The sequence below is a fragment of the Gossypium arboreum genome, chromosome 11 (genome assembly GCF_025698485.1).
Source record: "Gossypium arboreum isolate Shixiya-1 chromosome 11, ASM2569848v2, whole genome shotgun sequence".
NCBI lineage: Eukaryota > Viridiplantae > Streptophyta > Magnoliopsida > Malvales > Malvaceae > Gossypium > Gossypium arboreum.
This window is the reverse complement of record NC_069080.1, coordinates 13,133,287-13,144,323: the sequence shown is the minus strand read 5'-3', so window position 1 is coordinate 13,144,323 and position 11,037 is coordinate 13,133,287.

Below are 11,037 nucleotides of genomic sequence, written 5' to 3'. Positions count from 1 at the left end.
TCATCATTCTTTATTACGTTCTTGTTACCAATTCGACACTTTGTATGTCGAATATTATTACTGTTACCGTTACCGATTCAGCACTTTGTGTGTTGAATATTGTTACTGTTACTGCTACCGTTACTTATTATTGTTTAGGTACTATGTACCGTTAAGGCACAATGTGTCGTACTGGTGTGTTGGTTGGAATCCGTGTATTCGCCAAGTCCGAGTCAAGTTAATAGGGACAAATGAAACAAATTTATTAATAAAACTAAATTTGAATGATATGGCACATGTGAAAGGTGAGAATTGCACTAAAGAAATAAGAATGATATATATATATATTCAAATGATAACATAAAAAGATTGAATTGTTCATTAAGTGATGATAATTGTAATGTAAAAGTATATGTGTGATTTAATGTATTTAATTATAAATTGAATTATAGTGATACTACTGAGTATATCCATACTCAGCATACGGTTGTTTCCATGCTCAGGTTGTAGAAGTCATGTACTGAACCAGCATCCAAAGCCAAACCCGACTTCAGCAAACTTTTGGTGATGCATATTTTCTTTTGGTAATGTGGCATGTCCATAGGATGTGTATGAAAGGTTATTATGTTTTGAATATAAATAGTTAAAAATGTTAGTATTACAAGTCTAAGAATAATAATTAAAGAAGTTTATCCATTTCAATTTATTAGTACATTGATAAATTTAAATTGATATTACATTGATTGAGTTTGATTAAAAGGTATTTAGAATAGAAAATGAGTATGTGAAGTGAGTTGGTTGAAATAGTTATGTTTGAAATGGATACGGTTTTAATTGCAGGGGTTTTATGTAAAAATAAGCAGAAATATTGTCAAAATTTATTAAAAAATAAATAAACTTCTGGAGTACTTGAATGAGTCCCGTTTCACTTTTAATACATGTTTTAGACTTCGAGAGTTCATTATAGGGACTTGGTTATTAAATTATACTATGAATGTTATTTTATTTGTGAATTATTCGTAAGTATTCTGATATGTCCGGTAATGCCTCGTAACTCTATTCCGACGACGATTCGGGGTTAAGGGTGTTACAATTATTAGTATCAGAGCTAAGGTTTAGCCGATTCTCGGACTAAATCAAGCTTGTAAATGAGTGTAGAAGTACATGACACATTTAAGTCGAAACTGAGTTGGGTTTTTTGATGCTAATATATTAATTTGGTTTTGTTTTAAGATAAAATGTCAGATGAAAGAATGGATGATGTTGAACAGGAAATGTATATTGGAAGTCGAGAATTTGTAGAAACTGAATCTGCTACACCTAGTGTGAATCAGTTAGATAATCAACCTTCTAACGTAGGAAGAGAGAGTCATGACTCACAACTGTTAAGAGCTATAGCTGATGCATTATAGCATGTAGCGGGAACTGTACCTGCTACTACATTAGTACCTACTGTCAGACGGGCCCCGATTAAAGAGCTACGGAAATATGGTGCCACAGAGTTTTTGGGACTAAGAGGAATTGATCCGTCCGCTGTTGAAAATTGGAAGGAATCAATAAAAAGAGTTTTGCAACAATTAGATTGCACCCCCCCCCCGAGAGAGTCTGATATGTGCTGTATCATTGTTACAAGGAGAAGCGTATCTCTTGTGGGAATCTGTGGTTAGGCATTTTCCGGATGATCAGGTAATCTGGGACTTGTTTCAAAAAGAATTTTAGAAGAAGTTTATTGGGGAAATGTACATCGAAGAGAAAAAGCAAGAGTTTTTAGTGTTGAAACAGGGTAATATGTCAGTACTGAATTATGAGCTAGAGTTCTCTAGAAGAGTAGGTATGCTTCAGAATATGTTCCAATCGAGGCTAATAGTTGTAAACGATTTCTACGGGGACTGCGAGATGAAATTAAGATTCAATTGGTAAGTCTCAAAATTACTGAACTTGTTGATCTGGTTGAGCAAGCAAAAATGATAGAACAAGTACTGGGCCTGGATAAAAAGTCAGAAATGGGTAAATCAGCTGGGAAACGTATGGGAACCACCAGTTCTAATCCATTACCAAAGAGATTCAGAGAATCAAGAAGTGGTTAGAGATCAAGCTTTCGATCTGATAGGGGTGACAGAAGCAGAGGAAAACAAATTACTGTCTCCACCAGTAGTGTAAAAGCTCCGCCCCAGGAAAGTGAAAATCTTCAATGCGATTATTGTGGGGAAAGATATTTTGATGAATTTTGATGAATGCTGAAAGAAAGTTGAAGAATGTTTCCGCTGTGGCTCTACTGAACATTTTGTTAAAGATTGTTCAGAAACTCAGAATAGTACACCTGTCACATCTCAGAGATTGGTTTCGACTGCCAGAGGTAGTAGAATGTCTAGAGGAGGTTCTGTTTCGAGGAGAGAAGGAGCTGGTAGAGGCAGTGATATAGCTACACAGCAATCTGAAGCCACAGCTTCAGCTAGAGCTTATGTAGTTAGAACCTGGGAAGAAGGTAATGCTCACGATGTGGTGACAGGTATATTTTACTATATTCTGAACCTATTTATACTTTGATTGATCCTGGATCTTCACACTCATATATTAATTCAAAATTAGTAGAGTCGGGGAAATTAAAAATAGAAATGTCTAAAGTCTCAATAGAAGTATCAAGTCCGTTGAGGCAAACAATATTAGTTAATCATGTGCCCGAGATGCCCGCTAATGATATATGATAAAAATTTTCCAGTGGATTTATTAATAATGCCTTTTTGGGATTTTGATGTTATATTGGGTATGGACTAGTTAGGTGAATATGGGGTAATTTTGGATTGTTATAAAAAGAAATTTAGTGTTCAGACTAAAGATGGTGATAGTGTTGAGGTAAATGGAATCTGTACCAGTAGGTTAGCTCGAATCATATCAGTAATTAAAGTTAATAAGTTGCTTCATCAGGGTTGTACAGCATATTTGGCATATGTTATTAATTCTGATTCAGTCGAAAGTTAGTATAGTCAGATTAGAACTGTATGTGACTTTCCTGATGTATTCCCTGAAGAGTTACCTGGATTACCTCCTGATCGGGAAGTTGAATTTGTGATCAAAGTATACCCAGGTACAGATCCAGTGTCGATACCTCTATATCATATGTCACCTACTGAATTGAATGAGTTGAAGGTAAAACTGCAAGATTTACTAGAACGAGGTTTTATACGACCAAGTACCCCATCATGGGGAGCTCCATTGTTATTTGTTAAAAAAGAAAGATGGTTCGATACGGTTGTGTATTGATTACCGGCAATTGAACAAGGTGACAATCAAGAATAATCACACGTTACCATGTATTGATGATTTTTTTGATCAACTGAAAGGAGTTTCAGTATTTTCAAATATTGATTTAAGATCGGGCTACTATCAGTTAAAGGTAAAAGAAAGTGATGCATTGAAGACAGCATTTCGTACAAGATATGGTCATTACGAGTTTTTAGTGATGCCATTTGGGTTAACAAATGCCCCAGCTGCTTTTATGGGTTTTATGAATCGAATTTTTCAACCGTACTTGGATCAGTTCGTGGTAGTTTTTATTGATGACATTTTGGTATATTCAAAGTCTGAATCTGAACATGAACAACATCTCCGAATTATTTTGCAAACGTTACGAGAGAAACAGTTGTATGGGAAATTGAGTAAATGCAAATTTTGGTTATCAGAGGTGGTATTTCTTGGTCATGTAGTATCAGTAGATGGAATTAGAGTGGATCTAAAGAAGATTGAAGCAATCGTCCAGTGGAAAACTCCCAAAAATGTGTCAGAGGTACGTAGTTTTCTTGGATTAGCTGGGTATTATCGAAGCTTTGTGAATGGATTTTTAAAAATAGCTTTACCGATGACAAAATTATTGCAAAAGAATGTTCTGTTTGTCTGGAATGATCAATGTCAAGAAAGTTTTATGAAATTGAAGCAGATGTTGGCAGATGCACCAGTTTTGACTTTACTAGAATCAAGAAAAGATTTTATTGTATTTAGCGATGCTTCTTTAAATGGGCTTGGGTGTGTACTGATGCAAAGTGGGAAAGTGATAACTTATGCTTCTCGGCAATTGAAACCATATGAACGTAACTATCTGACACATGATCTGGAATTAGCAGCTGTGATCTTTGCTTTAAAAATATAGAGACACTATTTATACGGTGAAAAATGTTACATTTATACAGATCATAAAAGCCTCAAGTATCTTCTGTCACAGAAAGAGTTGAATTTGAGGCAGCATCGTTGGATAGAACTTATAAAAGATTATGATTGTGTTATTGATTATCATCTAGGTAAAGCTAATGTGGTAGCTAATGCATTGAGTAGGAAGGCAGCAATTGAATTGCAAGCGATGTTTGCACAGCTCAGTATTAGTGATGATGGAGGTTTACTGGCTGAATTAAGAATTAAACCAGTGATGTTTGAACGAATCAAGTCAACTCAATTAGAAGATGATAAGCTAATAAAGAAAAAATAAATGGTTTAGAGTGACATAGCAGGGAATTTTAGTATTGATGAGCATGATTGTCTGAGATTTCATAATCAGATCTGTGTTCCAAATGTTTCAGAATTGAAAGAGTTAATACTTCAATAGTCCTTTTTCATTATATCCCGGAGGAATAAAAATGTACCATGGTTTACGAGAATTATATTGGTGGCCGGGTATGAAAAGGGATATAGTGGAATTTGTGGCTAAATGTTTGACATGTCAGTAAGTCAAAACAGAGAATCAGGTTCCAACTGGTTTACTTCAGCCTACTAACATTCCTGAATGGAAATGGGACTGCATCAAAATAGATTTTGTAACAGGGTTGCCATTGTCAGCAAGTAAGAAAAATGCTATTTGGGTGATTTTTCATTGGCTTACAAAGTCAGCTCATTTTATAGCAGTCAGAACGGATTGGTCACTTCAGAAACTTACTGAAGTTTATATTCAGAAGATAGTACGATTACATGGTATTCCAGTGTCAATAATTTCTAATCGAGATCCACGATTTACATCCAGATTTTGGAGGCAACTGCATGAATCTCTTGGTACTCGACTTAATTTTAGCACAGCATTCCATCCACAGACCGATGGATAATCAGAACGAGTTATTCTAATTTTAGAAAATATGCTTCGAGCTTGTATTATTGATTTTGAATCAGGTTAGGAATGTTATCTACCGTTAGATGAATTTGTATACAATAATAGTTTCCAATCAAGTATTCAAATAGCACCATATGAAGCTTTATATGGTCGGAGATGTCGGTCACCAATGTGTTGGATAGAATTGAATGAGAAGAAAATGATTGGAGCAGAATTAATTCAAGAAACAGAAGACACTATTAAGAAGATTCAACAGAGATTAAAAGTAGCTTTTGACAAACAAAAGTCTAATGCTAATCTGAAACGTCGGGACATTGAATACTCAGTCGGGGATAAATTGTTTCTCTAAGTTTCTCTTTGGAAGAAAGTATTAAAATTTGGCCGAAAAGGAAAGTTAAGTCCTCGGTTTATCGGGTCATATGAAGTTATAGAGAGAATTGAACCAGTTGCTTATCGATTGGCTTTACCTCTGGAATTACAGAAAATTCATGATGTTTTTCATGTTTCCATGTTACGAAGGTATCAATCGGATCCATCTCATATTATCTCTACTGAAGACATTGAGATTAGACCAGATTTGTCATATGAAGAGGAATCAATTCAAATACTAGCTCCAGAAGTGAAAGAATTAAGAAACAAACGGGTCCCTCTGGTAAAAGTACTGTGGAGAAGCCATAGTGTGGAAGAAGCAATATAGGAACCAGAGGAAACTATGAGATCACAGTATCCTCACTTCTTTTCAGGTAAAATTTCGAGGACGAAATTTTTTTAAAGAAGGAGAAATGTAACGACCCAAAATCCATAGGCATCGAAAAAGTATATTATCGGGCCTTCGACGTAGTGAACCGGGTTTAAAAATAATTATTAGGAGTAATAATGAGTTTAGTAGTATGTGTATTAAAATTTGATTAAGTGAGTTTACTTTAATTTAGAGTAATTAGTAAAATGATTAAATTGAATAGAGTATAAAAGTTTAATTATAAAGTAGAGAAAAGACAAGGGACTAAATTAGTAAATAAACCATAGGAGTGACAAGTGTAAGGTAATAATTAAATACAACTGTAATAATGAAAATAAATACAAATGTAAATTAATAAATAATTTACTTAAATTATAGTAAAAGATATTATTATTATTACTATTATTATTAATGTTAAATAAATTAGAATAAAACACGTGTATGGTGATGGTTATAAACATGTGCAACAAAAATATGGAAACAAATGTAAAATATAAGTTGATATTTAAAAGATATTAATTAAAATAATAATTAATAAAGGTTAAATAAAACATAAAAGAAACAAATTGAAAAAGGAAAGAAGAAAAAGTTACAGAGAGCTGACGAAAACAAATTGAAAAAGGAAAGAAGAAAAAGTTACAGAGAGCTGACGAAATAGAAAGAAGAAATCGAGGAAAGAAAAGAAGAAAGGAAAAATAGGGATTTTGGGATTCCAAGTTAATTGGTAAGTTAATTTTAGTCTCTTTTTTTTTAATTTTAATATTTTTGGAATCCTAGAGTGAAATACTCTTGGATTTGAGTTGAAATTTTGAAAAGTTAATGAATTTTTTTAGAAGGGTTTATGTTGAAAAAATGATGGAATTGGGGTTTATTTGATAAAAATTTTGATTGGAACTAATTAAAGGATTAAATTGTAAACTATGTCATAAGTTTTATGTTATAGGGACTAAATTGATAGAAATTTGAAATTATGAAAATATGATGAAAACTTGATAGTTAAATGTAAGTTTGATAGGGAATTGAGTAATAAAAAGATATGAATTGAAGAAGAAAAATATATGAGTTTAATTAGGATTAAATTAGAATTAAAGTAAAAGTTAAATAAAAATTTCAGCATTTAAATTGTGTTATGCTAATAATTGTGGAATTATTTTAATTGTTCGTAGCTAATATCGAGCCTGAAGCATCGGCCCAAAAAAGGAAAAGAAAAGATCATCGAGGATTAAATTCGAAGAAAATTCTAGTTTGTATCACTATAACTCACGCTTTATAATTAATATGTGTTTAATTTAATATGTATGTGTGGTAAGTATTTTAAGGTAAGTATTTAATGAACTGATAAAATTTGTGATTAGTTATTAAAATTGAGATTTATAATGAACTGAATTATGGGATACTAAATATTATTTTGAATACCGAATTGAACTGTGAAATTTTCTGAATATTGTTACGTATACTGCATTGAACTATAAAATTTCTGATGAAACGATTACTGTATTACTGTGAAAAATTAATCAAAATAATAAGTTATAATTAATATTGAATCGAAATGGAAATTGTACTGAAAAATGATTTGAATACCCTATTAACTAGTCGGACTAGTCAGATATAATTGGCATGCCATAGGATATAGAAGAGTACGGGTTTTTGCCGACTTACTGATCAGACACTTATGTGCCAACTACTGTTACTGTTTCAGTTACTGTTACCAATTCAACACTTTGTGTGTCGAATACTATTACTGTTAACGTTATTGATTCAGCACTTTGTGTGTTGAATATTGTTACTGTTACTGCTACCGTTACTGATTATTGTTTAGGTACTGTGTACCGTTAAGGCACAATGTGCCGTACTGGTGTGTTGGTTGGAATCCGTGTATCCGCCGAGTCCGAGTCAAGTTAATAGGGATAGATGAAACAAATTTACTGATAAAACTAAATTTGAATGATATGGCAATGCACTAAAGAAATAAGAATGATATATATATATATATATATATATATATATATTCAAATGGTAACATAAAAAGATTGAATTGTTCATTAAGTGATGATAATTGTAATGTAAAAGTATGTGTGTGATTTAATGTATTTAATTATAAATTGAATTATAGTGATACCACTGAGTATATGCATACTCAGCGTACGGTTGTTTCCATGCGCAAGTTGGAGAAGTCAAGTATTGAACCAGCATCCAAAGCCAGACCCGACTTCAACAAACTTTTGGTGATGCATATTTTCTTTTAGTAACGTGGCATGTACATAGGATGTGTATAAAAGGTTATTATGTTTTGAATATAAATGGTTAAAAATGTTAGTATTACAAGTCTAAGAATTATAATGAAAGAAGTTTATCCATTTCAATTTAATTAGTACATTGATAAATTTAAATTGATATTATATTTATTGAGTTTGATTAGAAGGTATTTAGAATAGAAAATAAGTATGTGAAATGAGTTGGTTGAAATGGTTATATTTGAAATGGATACGGTTTTAATTGCAGGGGGTTTTATGTAAAAATAAGTAGAAATGCTGTCAAAATTTATAAATAAAAAAAATTCTGGAGTACTTGAATGAGTCTCGTTTCACTTTTAATACATGTTTTAGACTTCGAGAGTTCATTATAGGAACTTAGTTATTAAATTATACTATGAATGTTATTTTATTTGTGAATTATTCGTAAGTTGTCTGATATATTCGATAATGACTCGTAACTCTGTTCCGGCAACGGTTCGGGGTTAGGGGGTGTTACAATGAATGACCAAATGAAATGGTCAATTTTGGTAAGTTTTGGTATGTGCATATTTGATAAATTGGTAAGTTTATAGCATGTGATTGAATGAAGTAAAATGAGGTTATGAAACAAATGTTTAGATATGATTTTGTCTTATGTTTTGACATAATTTGGTATGACTATTAAGCATGAAATTGGTTAATAATGGTATGGCATGATTGGTGTATGTCTTGGTTGTGAAATGGTTGAGCATTTGGTATGCAATTGATGTTTAATTGTTACTTGTAGGGAGAACCCTTAATGGGTGGCATTTTGGCGTTGTAAATGGCCTATTTTTTCCCACACGAGTAGAAACACGGGCGTGTGTCTCAGTCGTGTTACTCGAAGGCCGTTTCGAAATGAGCCTGGGCAGACCACACGGTCACACACACGAGCGTGTGCTAGGCCATGTGGCCAAATCAGTTTCGACCACGGGCGTGTGACTGACTGTGGACCCAAGTCAGCAGCCTCCCTAAATTTCACACGACTAGGCACACGAGCGTGTCTTGTAGCCATGTGGACATGTCAGTATGTATGCCATGTTTTGACATAGCCTAGACACACGGGCGTGTCTAAAGCCGTGTGAGGCACACGGCCTGTTCACACGGGCGTGTGACTTGTATAACTGTGAAAAATGTTTAAGTTTTGAAAAATTTTGTATGAGCTTGATTTAATCCTGACCCCTTTCTAAAGCATGTTTAAGGTCTCGTTCACCTATGTAAGGGACTCTGTAATGATGTATGATTATGTGTGAATGATGTTTGTGAATTATTTGTAAAATGTTTCGATTTTTCCGGTAACGCCTTTAACCCTAGTCCGGCGGCAAATACGGGTTAGGGGTGTTACACGATCCGTTCGTCGGATCCAAATATGGGTATCACAATCAAACTGGTTTGTCATTCAGACTAAAATCTCACTAAGTTAAAACCATTTGTATTACCTATTAAAATAACTTACAACAAAGTCTAAATTTTAATACAATGTTTACGGTCCTAACTCTGAACTCAAAGAAGTTTAAACAAATACACTTAATCGCCCCAGTTGGCAAAGTTTACAAAGGTGTCCCCTTCCTATATGCATGACTTTATTCTAATGATAAATCCTTGATTTCCATATGATCTGACTTGGTCTGTTCTCAATTTTTTTATCTCATATATCCTGCAAAATAGAGGCCACACTTTGGTAAGTTCAGGTGAACTTAGTGAGTTTCTTCGATACACAAAATGTACCCCACTTGTCAGGTTCAATTAAATAATAATACAATAACTCCCTGCTTGTTTGGGACATTCCTCTAAAACCATCGTAATGGACTTTCCTATTCTCGAACCTATCCACTTGCGGATAATTCATTGAATGATCTCCCTTTGGTCATTCTATTAATCTTCAATTAGCTTGGACAGATTCTCTAATCGCTTCGCCATTTCGGTAGACTCTATCTTTTCTTCCTCCTGTTTGACTAACATATCTGATGCCATCCTGGCGGACTAAACCTTACTTATCTTAAACAAGGGCTGAATTACTTCCTTGTTAATCCTTCTTAATTATTTTTATCTTACCCTCTAGCGTAGGACAACTTCTCACTACTGGCCATTATGGTTTGAATCACTTAGTCACCGTTTTTGAGTTCATCTGCATTCATAAGTTTCTTCTCTTACTGTATTCTCGCCTAACTAGTTGTTCTAGTTATCTTTACCTTGTTGGTTTTCACGGAACTACCCATTTAGCGAATACCGTCACGCCAATTCTTCCCCCTTAGAGATGAACAGTCTTGACAAACAAGTCTGTCACTTTAAGGTTTCCCTTTTTTTGGGGTCTCCCATTATCATTAGGGTTCTGGTTAACCCCACCATTCCTTATGGATTAGTTAGCGTACTCTGGATCGATTACCAACTGGTTGGGTTTCCTAAACACTCTAGGAAAATCCTTAATGGTGAATCATCAACCATGATCCTTGGTTTAACCATTTTTCATACACTTGAATGTTAGGTACCATTGGTTCTTCGACTTCCATGACTACTTCCTGATTAACGTCTCTTACCCCTCTGGTTGACACAACTACTATTTCCGCAGTCCTTTCTTATTCCCATTTAGTTCACTTTTTTGGACCTTCAGCCCGTCGTTCATCTGTCACTTATTCATACTCCTATTTCCTTTCAACCTTTTTTCCTATTGGTGGGTTGTCTTATGATCATGTTTTGAATTCCTTCTTGAGTTTATTGTCCCGGTGGACTTTCTCTTTTTCTTTTCCTTTGTTGCCATAGTTCAACTATGGTCTTCATAAGTACCTCTGTTTAATGTCCTAGCAGACTCCATCAGTTGTCATGGTCTGACTATAGCTTTTCACTTCTGCCTTCTCGTGTATAGAGTCCCATCAAACTATCCCATATTTAACATCCCATCTGACTATCCTGAGTTTAACATCTCATCGGACAATTCCGTGTTTAACCTTCTGTTGGAC